The sequence below is a fragment of the Coregonus clupeaformis genome, unplaced genomic scaffold (genome assembly GCF_020615455.1).
Source record: "Coregonus clupeaformis isolate EN_2021a unplaced genomic scaffold, ASM2061545v1 scaf0035, whole genome shotgun sequence".
NCBI classification, from domain to species: Eukaryota; Metazoa; Chordata; class Actinopteri; order Salmoniformes; family Salmonidae; genus Coregonus; species Coregonus clupeaformis.
Genome location: NW_025533490.1, coordinates 944,563 through 957,381, shown reverse-complemented (window position 1 = coordinate 957,381; position 12,819 = coordinate 944,563). Strand labels below are relative to the sequence as shown.

Here is a 12,819-nt window from a genome sequence, read left to right as displayed (position 1 = left end):
GAAGGGCCTGTAAGTAAACATTTCACTATTAGTCTACACCTGTTGTTTACGAAGCATGTGACGAATACAATGTGATTTGATTTGTGTGTGTGCATGCGGGCAGATCCACTTGGCTACACTCTGCCACACTAAAAGGAGAGCTCTGTCACTGGCTTTGTTTTGCTAGGACTGGTCCCAGATTTGTTTGTGCTAATGATGACTCTCTCTCTCTCTCTCTCTCTCTCTCTCTCTCTCTCTCTCTCTCTCTCTCTCTCTCTCTCTCTCTCTCTCTCTCTCTCTCTCTCTCTCTCTCTCTCTCTCTCTCTCTCTCTCTCTCTCTCTCTCTCTCTCTCTCTCTCTCTCTCTCTCTCTCTCTCTCTCTCTCTCTCTCTCTCTCTCTCTCTCTCTCTCTCTCTCTCTCTCTCTCTCTCTCTCTCTCCTCAGTGTATTTATACGCTGCCTGGCAGAGTCAGTGACCTTTAGAGGTGAGTGGTTACAAGGAAGGAAGAACCAGAGAGAAAGAGGGATGTGGGTGGGGTTCTATGCAGTGTGGCCAGTGAAAAGATATTGGCACTCTCCGACTGAATCCACTGTCTGGAGCAGAGTGACTGTGTCAGTCACAGTACAGTGGCTTATCGATGTACTCTGACCGCCTTGCACATCAATCCACTTAAAGGCAATTTGTGACACATTAACCTGATTTCTCCTGCTGGTCTGAACACCACAGGTTCAATACAGCCAGACTAGACAGAGTGAAGTTCACCCCGCACCCCCATGTGTACTGCTTCTCCCTTATGCAAGGCACAGGAAGAAGCATCAATGAAGCACCAGCAAATAATGGGGATTATTCTCCCGTTCTTTCACCAAACACAACTATCTTTTCCATATTCTTCCGTCAAAATTTTTGCTTGACCTGTCTCCTCTTTTCCCTCCATGGCAATATTATCTCTAACCTTCAAACTGCAGGTGTTTGAGTGAGAGCAAATCTGGAAGCTGTGCATTTGAATTCCTCAGCCCCTGATTTCTTCTGTTTCTTTATTCTGCACTAAGCCAAGTGACCGAGACCTACTGAACATTTGATATAATGTCATCGTAAGTGAGTCTCCGCAGCTAGAGGTGCTTGGCGAGGCTGCGTGTTTAATTGTCTACTTGCCGGTCCCTGTGTTCTCATATAGCAGCAGTAGCTCTGTCACAGTGACTGTTCTGGTAATCCCTGCATTAACCTGGTGATGGTCTCTGCTGTATATTTCTGCTTGCACACCGACACTGACAGGAATGCAAAGCAGTTACAGCTCAAATATGAGCACTTGAGGAGAGGTGGTTGCCTGAACGCAGTGCATTCTCATCATCACAGGCAGCAGGATAGGGCGGCTTGGGACCCTAAGTAGGCCAACAGAGGTTTGGCAGTTGTTTAGTTGAGAAAATGAACAAACATAGAATCCGTCGACTGTGTAAATGTGTATTGCCAGGAAGGGATGTAAACAAAGGTTGGTGGAAACTTCATATAGTCTTAAATAAGTTTGTCTTACATGTTATAACAAAGTCTGGGCAAGACTCATCATCATAATGGGTTATACCTGTAGGCTTTAAGTAAAGTATTACCAATTACCAAGCCATTAGAAAGGCCTCCAATCCTCAGGGGCCAGACTGTTTCTTATCTAATTTCCAGAACCCATTAAGCAGGGGACACTGCATCACTGTTCCATTATCACCACGGTTACCCAACCATCAGTGTGCCATTAATACCACGGTTACCCAACCAGAACTGGAAATATAGGAACCCTATGAGCTGCTAATTCTCCAAAGGGTTATGACAACACCTGTTACAAAAATAACATTGTTTTACAGCTCAGTAATATGTTAATATGGCTGTCGGAAGGATGTGCTGCCCATCTTCAAGGTTTATTAGTATTTTGGTATTTTATTAGGATTATTAGGATGCTGCCAAGGCAATGGCTACTCTTTCTGGGCTCCAAACAGGAAAAAAACAAACAAATAAAATACATAATATAAATAACACTACATAATACTACATAATCTCCTGTTTCTGCCTCACGCTTCAGAAACAGGAGATGTCTCCTGCCCTATTAGCCGTTCCGGCTCGCACAAGGCCACCCATCTACATAATATAATACATAATACAGTGAAAATTACAATACAACATATATAAAAATGGCTGTCTCTTCACAGTCCCCATTTTGCCGTAAGGCATTCTTTTATCTGGTTTTTTAATCTGGTTTTATTTATAGCTTAATTTACTTGTGGTGGCAGAGAGTTCCATGTAGTCATGGCTCTATTTAATACTGTGCGTTTCCCAGCCTCTGTTCTGGACCTGGGGACTGTGAAGAGACCTCTGGTTGCATGTCTTGTGTTGTACCGATGAGTGTCCAAACTGTGTGCCAACTGCTTGAACAGACAGTTCAGTACCTTCAACACATCAACACCTCGCACAAAGACCAATAGTGATGCAGTCAATCTCTCCTCAACTTTGAGCCAGGAGAGATTGACGTGCATGTTACTGACATTAGTTCTAAGTGCAATACGTGCGGAACTGTTCTAGGTCAATTGCAGTTGGCCCAATCTCATTTTTTGCCGCATATGACCACACAACTGGGCAGTAGTCCAGGTGCGACAAAACTAGGGCCTGTAGGACCTGTCTGGTCGACTGAGATGTCAAGAAAGTATAGCAGCGCCTTATCATGGACAGATCTCTTCCCATTTTAGCAACCATTGAATCTATATGTTTTGATTATGACAGCTTGCTATCTAGGGTTACACCCAACAGTTTAGTCTCCTCAACTTGCTCAATCGCCACATTATTAAATAATAGATCTAGATTAGGTTTAGGGTTGCGAATGCTTTTAGTTTTGGAGATATTTAGCACCAGCCTATTGCTAGTTACCCATTCTAAAACTGACAGGAGCTCTATGTTAAGGGTGCCAGATATTTATTTTACTGTCGTAGCCGACGTGTATACTGTTGAGTCATCAGCGTACATAGACACACAGGCTTTAATCAAGGTCATTGGAAGGTCATTAATAAAAACAGAAAACAATAATTGCCAATAATATTTATATTTTGTGTTCAGCCCACACATTTTCTATAGGACTGAGGTCAGGGCTTTGTGATGGCCACTCCATTACCTTGACTTTGTTGTACTTAAGCCATTTTGGCACAACTTTGGAAGTATGCTTGGGGTCATTGTCCATTTGGAAGACCCATTTGCGACCAAGCTTTAACTTCCTGACTGATGTCTTGAGATGTTGCTTCAATATATCCACATAATTTTCCTTCCTCATGATGCCATCTATTTTGTGAAGTGCACCAGCCCCTCCTGCAGCAAAGCACCCCCACAGCATGATGCCGCCACCCCCGTGCTTCACGGTTGGGATGGTGTTCTTCGGCTTGCAAGCACCCCCTTTTTCCTCCAAACATAACAATGGTCATTATGGCCAAACAGTTATATTTTTGTTTCATCAGACCAGAGGACATTTCTTCAAAAAGTACGATCTTTGTCCCCATGTGCAGTTGCAAACCGTAGTCTGGCTTTTTTATGGCGGTTTTGGAGCAGTGGCTTCTTCCTTGCTGAGCGGCCTTTCAGGATATGTCAATATAGGACTAGTTTTACTGTGGATATAGATACTTTTGTACCTGCTTCCTCCAGCATCTTCACAAGGTCCTTTGCTGTTGTTCTGGGATTAATTTGCACCTTTCGCACCAAGTACGTTCATCTCTAGGAGACAGAACGCGTCTCCTTCCTGAGCAGTATGATGGCTGCGTGGTCCCATGGTGTTTATACTTGCGTACTATTGTTTGTACAGATGAACGTGGTACCTTCAGGCATTTGGAAATTGCTCCCAAGGATGAAACAGACTTGTGGAGGTCTACAATTTATTTTATGAGGTCTTGGCTGATTTCTTTTGATTTTCCCATGATTTCAATCAAAGAGGCACTGAGTTTGAAGGTAGGCAGGTACACCAATTTACTGAAATTATGTCAATTAGCTTGTCAGAAGCTTCTAATGCCATGACATCATTTTCTGGAATTTTCCAAGCTGTTTAAAAACACTGTCAACTTAGTGTATGTAAACGTCTGACCCACTGGAATTGTGATACAGTGAATTATAAGTGAAATAATTTGTCTGGAAACAATTGTTGGAAAAAATACTTGCATCATGCACAAAGTAGATGTCCTAACCGACTTGCCGAAACTATAGTTTGTTAACAAGTAATTTGTGGAGTGGTTGAAAAACGAGTTCTAATGACTCCAACCTAAGTGTATGTAAACTTCCGACTTCAACTGTATACAGTGAGGGAAAAAAGTATTTGATCCCCTGCTGATTTTGTACATTTGCCCACTGATAAAGACATGATCAGTCTATAATTTTAATGGTAGGTTTATTTGGACAGTGAGAGACAGAATAACAACAAAAAAATCCAGAAAAACGCATGTAAAAAATGTTATAAATTGATTTGCATTTTAATGAGGGAAATAAGTATTTGACCCCTCTGCAAAACATGACTTACTACTTTGTGGCAAAACCCTTCTTGGCAATCACAGAGGTCAGACGTTTCTTGTAGTTGGCCACCAGGTTTGCACACATCTCAGGAGGGATTTTGTCCCACTCCTCTTTGCAGATCTTCTCCAAGTCATTAAGGTTTCGAGACTGACGTTTGGCAACTCGAACCTTCAGCTCCCTTCACAGATTTTCTATGGGATTAAGGTCTGGAGACTGGCTAGGCCACTCAAGGACCTTAATGTGCTTCTTCTTGAGCCACTCCTTTGTTGCCTTGGCCGTGTGTTTTAGGTCATTGTCATGCTGGAATACCCATCCACGACCCATTTTCAATGCCCTGGCTGAGGGCAGAAGGTTCTCACCCAAGATTTGACGGTACATGGCGCCGTCCATCGTCCCTTTGATGAGGTGAAGTTGTCCTGTCCCCTTAGCAGAAAAACACCCCCAAAGCATAATGTTTCCACCTACATGTTTGACGGTGGGGATGGTGTTCTTGGGGTCATAGGCAGCATTCCTCCTCCTCCAAACATGGCGAGTTGAGTTGATGCCAAAGAGCCCAATTTTGGTCTCATCTGACCACAACACTTTAACCTAGTTATCCTCTGAATCATTCAGATGTTCATTGGCAAACTTTAGACAGGCCTGTATATGTGCTTTCTTGAGCAGGGGGACCTTGCGGGCGCTGCAGGATTTCAGTCCTTCACGGCGTAGTGTGTTACCAATTGTTTTCTTGGAGACTATGGTCCCAGCTGCCTTGAGATCATTGACAAGATCCTCCCGTGTAGTTCTGGGCTGATTCCTCACCATTCTCATGATCATTGCAACTCCACAAGGTGTGATCTTCCATGGGACCCAGGCCGAGGGAGATTGACAGTTATTTTGTGTTTCTTCCATTTGCGAATAATCGCACCAACTGTAGTCACCTTCTCACCAAGCTGCTTGGCGATGGTCTTGTAGCCCATTCCAGCCTTGTGTAGGTCTACAATCTTGTCCCTGACATCCTTGGAGAGCTCTTTGGTCTTGGCCATGGTGGAGAGTTTGGAATCTGATTGATTGATTGCTTCTGTGGACAGGTGTCTTTTATACAGATAACAAACTGAGATTAGGAGCACTCCCTTTAAGAGTGTGCTCCTAATCTCAGCTCGTTACCTGTATAAAAGACACCTGGGAGCCAGAAATCTTTCTGATTGAGAGGGGGTCAAATACTTATTTCCCTCATGAAAATGCAAATCAATTTATAACATTTTTGACATGTGTTTTCCTGGATTATTTTGTTGTTATTCTGTCTCTCACTGTTCAAATAAACCTAGCATTAAAATTATAGACTGATCATTTCTTTGTCAGCGGGCAAACGTACAAAATCAGCAGGGGATAAAATACTTTTTTCCCTCACTGTATATATATATATCCTTAAAAAATATATATTCCCCTTTATTGTCACGCCCTGACTCAGGGGACGCTTATATGTTGAGTCAGGGTGTGTATATTCCTTGTTGTGTTTGTTTTATGTTGTGGATCTAGGATTCTAGATCTATGTTGGCCGGTGTGGTTCCCAATCAGAGGCAGCTGTCGCTCGTTGTCTCTGATTGGGGACCATACTTAGGCAGCCTATTGGCACTAGTGGGTTGTGGGATCTTGTTCCGTGTGAGGTATATTATTTGTGTACCTTGGACTTCACGTTTCGTTTAATTTGTTGTTTTGTCGTTGTTTATTCGTTTCAAATAAACATGTATGCATATCACGCTGCGCCTTGGTTCGACCAGTCCTTCAACGAGCGTGATAGAAGATCCCACCAGACCTGGACCAAGCAGTGTGCCGAGGAGGAGCAGAAAGGATGGACTTGGCAGGAGATGAGAGAGGATCTGGCAAGAAAGATGGAGGCCCTGATCAGGGTGGAGAGGCAATCCCCCAAAAATGTTTGGGGGGGGCACATGGTGTGGATGACGAGGCAGCAGGAGGCCGCGACAGGGCGGATCTGCTGGTTAGGAGAGGAGGCCACCAGATTACGGGGGCCATTGGTTCAGAGGGAGCAAAAGGAAAGTGTAGAGGCACGGCGAGAGGAGCTGGTTAGGCAGCAGAAGGAGCGGGGGTTAATGAAGAAACCCTGTCCCGCTCCTCGCACCAATCAAGTGGTGCGTGTTGCCAGTCCGGTCCGGCCCGTTCCTGCTCCCCGCACTAAGCCAGTGGTGCGTGTTCCCAGTACGGCCCGGCCCGTTCCTGCCCCTCGCACCAAGCCAGTGGTGCGCATCGCCAGCCCGGCCCGGCCTGTTCCTGTCCCTCGCACCGAGCCAGTGGTGCGCGTTGCCAGCCCGGCCCGGCCTGTTCCTGTCCGTCGCACCAAGCCAGTGGTGCGCGTCGCCAGCCCGGCCCGGCCTGTTCCTGTCCCTCGCACCAAGCCAGTGGTGCGCGTCGCCGGCCCGGCCTGTTCCTGTCCGTCGCACCAAGCCAGTGGTGCGCGTCGCCAGCCCGGTCCGGCCTGTTCCTGTCCCTCGCACCAAGCCAGTGGTGCGCGTCGCCAGCCCGGCCCGGCCTGTTCCTGCCCCTCGCACCAAGCCAGTGGTGTGCGTCGCCAGCCCGGTCCGGCCTGTTCCTGTCCCTCGCACCAAGCCAGTGGTGCGCGTCGCCAGCCCGGCCCGGCCTGTTCCTGCCCCTCGCACCAAGCCAGTGGTGTGCTTCGCCAGCCCGGTCCGGCCTGTTCCTGCTCCTCGCACCAAGCCAGTGGTGCGTGTGTCCAGTCCGGCACGGCCCGTGCCTGTTCCACCGGTGCCTGGTCCGGCACCGGTCAGCTGCTCTACTCCGGAGCCAGAGCAGTCCGCTCCACCGGTGCCCAGTTCAGCTCCGGTCAGCTGCTCCACTCCGGAGCCAGAGCAATCTGCTTCATGGGGTTCTGTCCAGCTCATATGCTTATATGTTGAGTCAGGGTGTGTATATTCCTTGTTGTGTTTGTTTTATGTTGTGGATCTAGGATTCTAGATCTATGTTGGCCGGTGTGGTTCCCAATCAGAGGCAGCTGTCGCTCGTTGTGTCTGATTGGGGACCATACTTAGTAAATCGTTTCTGGAGGATTAAATTGAAATTGCAACCAACTTTCTATGCCTTGTTTTAGAAATAATGATATTTGGGAGATGATTTCCTTTTCAAATAACTGAAAGTGAGATGTTGTAATCTGAATAAAGGGAAAAGGGCCATTCTTGAACATTGGGTTAGACAATCTTACTAATTTGCTAGAGAACCAGTTCGGATTCAAGTATAACTTTTGTATGACTGAAGCTCTAATGATTAAATATTTAATAATTTCTGTCCTCTGAATTCATATTCATTATATAAATAGGCCCATTTCATTTTGTCTGGCTTGCCGTTCCAAATAAAATGGAATCTTTTTTTTTCTTCATATAATTTTAAAAACTGTTCGCTAGGTGTAAGCAAGACCATAAGCAAATAGGTAAACTGGGATAATACTAAAGAGTTAATCAGGGTGATTTTTCCACAAATTGACAGGTCAATAGCAAGATCTCATCTATTTTTGCTAACTTTCTATTTAAATTTATTGGAGTGAGATAATTTATTTAATTTGGGATATGTATTCCGGGTATATCCACATCACCATCAGACCATTTTATTGGTCAACTACATGGTCATGTAAAAATTGTATTTTTTTGTGATCCAATATGTAATATAGTACATTTATCATAATTTGGTTGTAATCCAGAGAGGTTCGAAAATGTATCTAGATCCTTTATGTGGCTGTGGAGGGATTCAAGTTGTGGATTCATCAGCGTACAATGACATATTTGTTTTTAAGCCCTGGATTTCTAATCCCTTGATATTATTGTTGGATCTGATTTGAATAGCTAACATTTCGATGGCCATAATAAATAGATATGCCGATAGTGGAAAACCTTGTTTCACTCCTCTTGAGAGTTTAAAACTTTTGGAGAAATAGCCATTATTTACAATTTTACACCTAGGGTTACTATACATGTTTTTTAACCAATTCTTTAAGAGATTCTCCAAAATTGAAATGCTCCAGGCATTTATATATAAACCCCAGTCGTACTTTATCAAATGCCTGTTCAAAGTCTGCTATGAATAGCAGGCCTGGTTTCCCAGATTTTTCCTAGTGTTCTATTGTTTCCAGTACTTGCCTTATATTACCTCCAATGTATCGTCCATGTAAAAAACCTGTCTGATTAGAATGAATAATGTCAGACAATACCTTTTTAATTCTATGCGCTTTTCACGCCCTGATTCTGCGAACTCTTATTTGTTGAGTCAGGGTGTGTATTTTCTATGTGGTGATTGTCTATGTTGCATATTCTAGGATTTGTATTTCTATGTTGGCCGGTGTGGTTCCCAATCAGAGGCAGCTGTCGCTCGTTGTCTCTGATTGGGGACCATATTGGCACTAGTGTGTTGTGGGATCTTGTTCCGTGAAAGGTATGTTATTTGTGTCTACCTTGGACTTCACGTTTCGTTTCGTGTTTTGTCGTTGTGTTTATGAAGTTTAAATAAACATGTATGCATATCACACTGCGCCTTGGTCTGACCCGTCGATGAACGAACGTGACAGTGCTATACATTTTGCTAGAATTTTTGCATCACAACACTGAAGTGTAAGGGGCCTCCAATTTTTTTTATGGACTGGATCTTTATATTTTCCACTTGTATCCTGTTTCAGTAATAATGAAATCAGACCTACTTCTTGAGTGTCTGATAATCTACCATTTACATAGGAGTGGTTAAATCATGCTACTAACGGTCCTCTGAGTATATCAAAAAAGGTTTGGTATACTTCGACTGGTAAATGAATTGCCAATAATTTAATGTACTCCAGAGCTTTTTACTATCATTCTTTATATAATTTATCTTTGTTCCATAGTATAGTTTCTTATTCTTTCTGTTTAGTTTAGTTATATGATTTCTCAATTTACTGTATGTTTTCCAGTCTGCTGACTTATTTTCTATTCCCTAACAGCTTGCTATGGATGGAGGATGCTGATAGGAAAAGGCCTTGACAGCTTTTAGTCTGTTAACGTTAAAGAAGAGGCCTGATGAGCAATGACTGACTGCACTAGAATAGATGTCATGATGTAACTCCACAAGCCTTACAGTATGTAGCCTAACTATGCAGGTTTCTGATCTATCAAACCAATCTTTTCATCCATTATGCAAGATTATAATCTCAACTGAATTTATTTATCCGCTCCAACCTGTAGAAGACTCATGTTAATTTCCTAGTCCCCTGTAGCTCAGTTGGTATAGCATGGCGCTTGCAACGCCAGGGTTGTGGTTTCGTTTCCCACAGGGGGCCAGTATGAAAATGTATGCTCTGGATAAGAGCGTCTGCTAAATGACTTAAATGTAAAATGTAATTCATTCTGTTCTGACAGCTTGCTATTTCTAGCAATGGGTTTATGTCTGAAACGTTGACATGGTAGTTGCTGTTGTTCAAATAGCAGCTCAGCAACAGTATCGATCTCAGCCTCTTAACAGCATATCCCCCGTAAGACCTGCGCCTTCAGAATATATTTATGTCTTCATTATCACAGCTCACCGACACGTCAATTAACATTAGCTTGCGCTAACAACGACAACGGCGCATGAGAAAGTAAATTGAGACAGCTAGGCCTGAACCAATCATTAGACTACAACAGAGGGAGTTGACTGTGTGTGTGTGTGTCCCTAAAAGTGTTGACAGTGCCTGATTGGGTCATTGGCCAGGTTCCATACAGGGTGTGAGACAGACAATGGGTCCATGATCCAACAAGGGCACAGAGTGTATGATGATAAGCCGATACAACACTGGACACTATTGACGGTCCAGAATAATCTATATTAGGGCAACAACTCTCAACTCCAAAATGTCAGGAAGCCTTGCAGGTCCTAGGGGTGAAGTGAGGTTCCTGTAGTGTTGTAAAGAAAAGCTCATCAGTGTACATGAGACCCAAGTTTGAACCCAGTCAGTTACATCAGGAGGTTTGGAAATGGACAGGAATGACAGATGGCTTGAGGTGACAAGGACAGCAGTCTGTCACATTACAAAGTGCCCAGATGTATTAACCAGGTTGAGCCATCGCAGGCCTCCCCTCTGTGCAGATCTCCCTTTCTCCCTCTCTCTGAATATGTCAAGAAAGTTCACGCCAGTCTAAAATATTATGGCTGAGACTCCTCTGACAGACAATACCTTTATACTGTCCTGTTCCCTCTGAGAAACAAGTGTAATGACTCCAATAACCTACCCAGGGTTATTGATTAGAGGAACCACACGTCTAAAAATACTCATACTCGCATAATCTCAGTGTATGGGTGGTGTGGGACTGGGACTTGCTCTTCCCTAATCCAGTGAGATCATAAACTAACTTTTTTATTTGACTATTTTATTGAACAGCAAATATAAACAGATATGAGCACTGTGACAACCTACCCTGTCCCGAACTAACCCAGCCCAGCCCTTAGCTACATTGATACAGTGTCTCTGTTATCCAGCCTATCTGAGCCTCATAACCTCCAAAGAACTGACACAAGATGAAAGAGATGCATATGGCAAAACCTCACATGAGGCTTTGTCTCTTCCTTCTCTCCTCTCTGCTCTCTCTGGGGCTGGCTGGTTATTGTGCCAGGCCTAAAAACAACCGCCTACACAGGAACAGACTCAATAGGATGCTACATCACCATGTTTGGCTCCCACCCTATTCCCATATCTGAAATTAAAATGATCTCCACTGAAACGTCACATAAAGCACTCTGTTTAAATATGCCTGCTTTGTTGAATAGGACCACATTACCCAGCATTCCCAGTGTGCACTCGGAGCCACAGGATGTATGTTAATTCATAGGGAGACTGCACACATTTAAAAACGATACGCTACTTATCCTTTTATCTATAAAATGTAATTCATGACTAGCAATAAAAATAAAAATAAACTACACATTTATTTGGGGATTCCACCCCTGTAAACATAATTTGCCTGATGACATGTGAGTGGAGAAGGAAACCCACATAAAACAATACTACAGTTTACTAAGGAATAGTACAGTACTTACTATAGAATTCTGTAGTAAACTGTAGTATACTGTAGAATACTATACTACACACTGTTGTATCCCTCGATCGCATGTAGTATTTACTATAGAATGTTGTAGTATACTGTAGAATACTATAGTAAACACTACAGTATTATACACAAAAAAACACTGTAGTAAATACTACAGAAATGACCACAAAAACACTACAGTCTGCAAAAACACTTTTTTTAAACTATAGTAAATACTACAGTATTTAATTTACATATAACCTGCCCATTCCCCTCCCCCATATCCCAATTGTAAGTAAGTGAGAAACCTACATGCCAAGTACAGACCATATATTGTGTTCCTTTACAGGTTATAGAAAAGGGCAGAAGCTCTGAACTCTCCAGTCAGAACCCAGTCCTACCTACAGGTTATAGAACATTTTAGTATTTCTTCAGTAGGTTTCCTAAAAGAGAATGCCCCCCACTTCTATGTCAAACATAATACAACACTTTAGTAAATACTACAGTAATGTCCCCCCAAAACACTACAGTAATTACTATAGTATATACTACTATTTTTTTACTACAGTATTTATACTATAGTAAACTGTAAATACTACAGTATACTACAGTAAATACTACAGTATTCACTGTAATGTTTTTGCGGACTTTAGTGTAGTATTCACTGTAGTGAAGTCCACAAAAACATTACAGTGAATACTGTAGTAAAAAAATAGCAGTATATACTATGTTAATTACTGTAGTGTTTTGCAGACTGTAGTATTTACAGTATTGAAGTCTGCAAAAACATTACAGTAATTACTATAGTATATACTACTCTTTTTTTATACTATAGTAAACTGTAAATACTACAGTATTCACTTTAATGTGTTTGTGGACTTCACTACAGTGAATACTACACTAAAGTCTGCTAAAACACTACAGTAAATACTATAGTATTCCTACCATAGTATACAGTGGCTTGCGAAAGTATTGACACCCCTTGGCATTTTTCCTATTTTGTTGCCTTACAACCTGGAATTAAAATTGATTTTTTGGGGGGTTTGTATCATTTGATTTACACAACATGCCTACCACTTTGAAGATGCAAAATATTTTTTATTGTGAAACAAACAAGAAATAAGACAAAAAAACAGAAGACTTGAGCGTGCACCAGTCTCTTAGGGTATGTCTCTATAAGCTTGGCACATCTAGCCACTGGTATTTTTCCCATTCTTCAAGGCAAAACTGCTCCAGCTCTTCAAGTTGGATGGGTTCCGCTGGTGTACAGCAATCTTTAAGTCATACCAC

General features: G+C 42.8%; 1 protein-coding gene across 2 annotated transcripts in view; it reads right to left on the bottom strand.

The window, feature by feature from the left end:
• The window catches only part of LOC121566020 (calcium-binding protein 8), a 121,075-nt gene that overhangs the window by 26,746 nt on the left and 81,510 nt on the right, over positions 1-12,819 (bottom strand). The gene's annotated exons all lie outside the window — the stretch shown is intronic.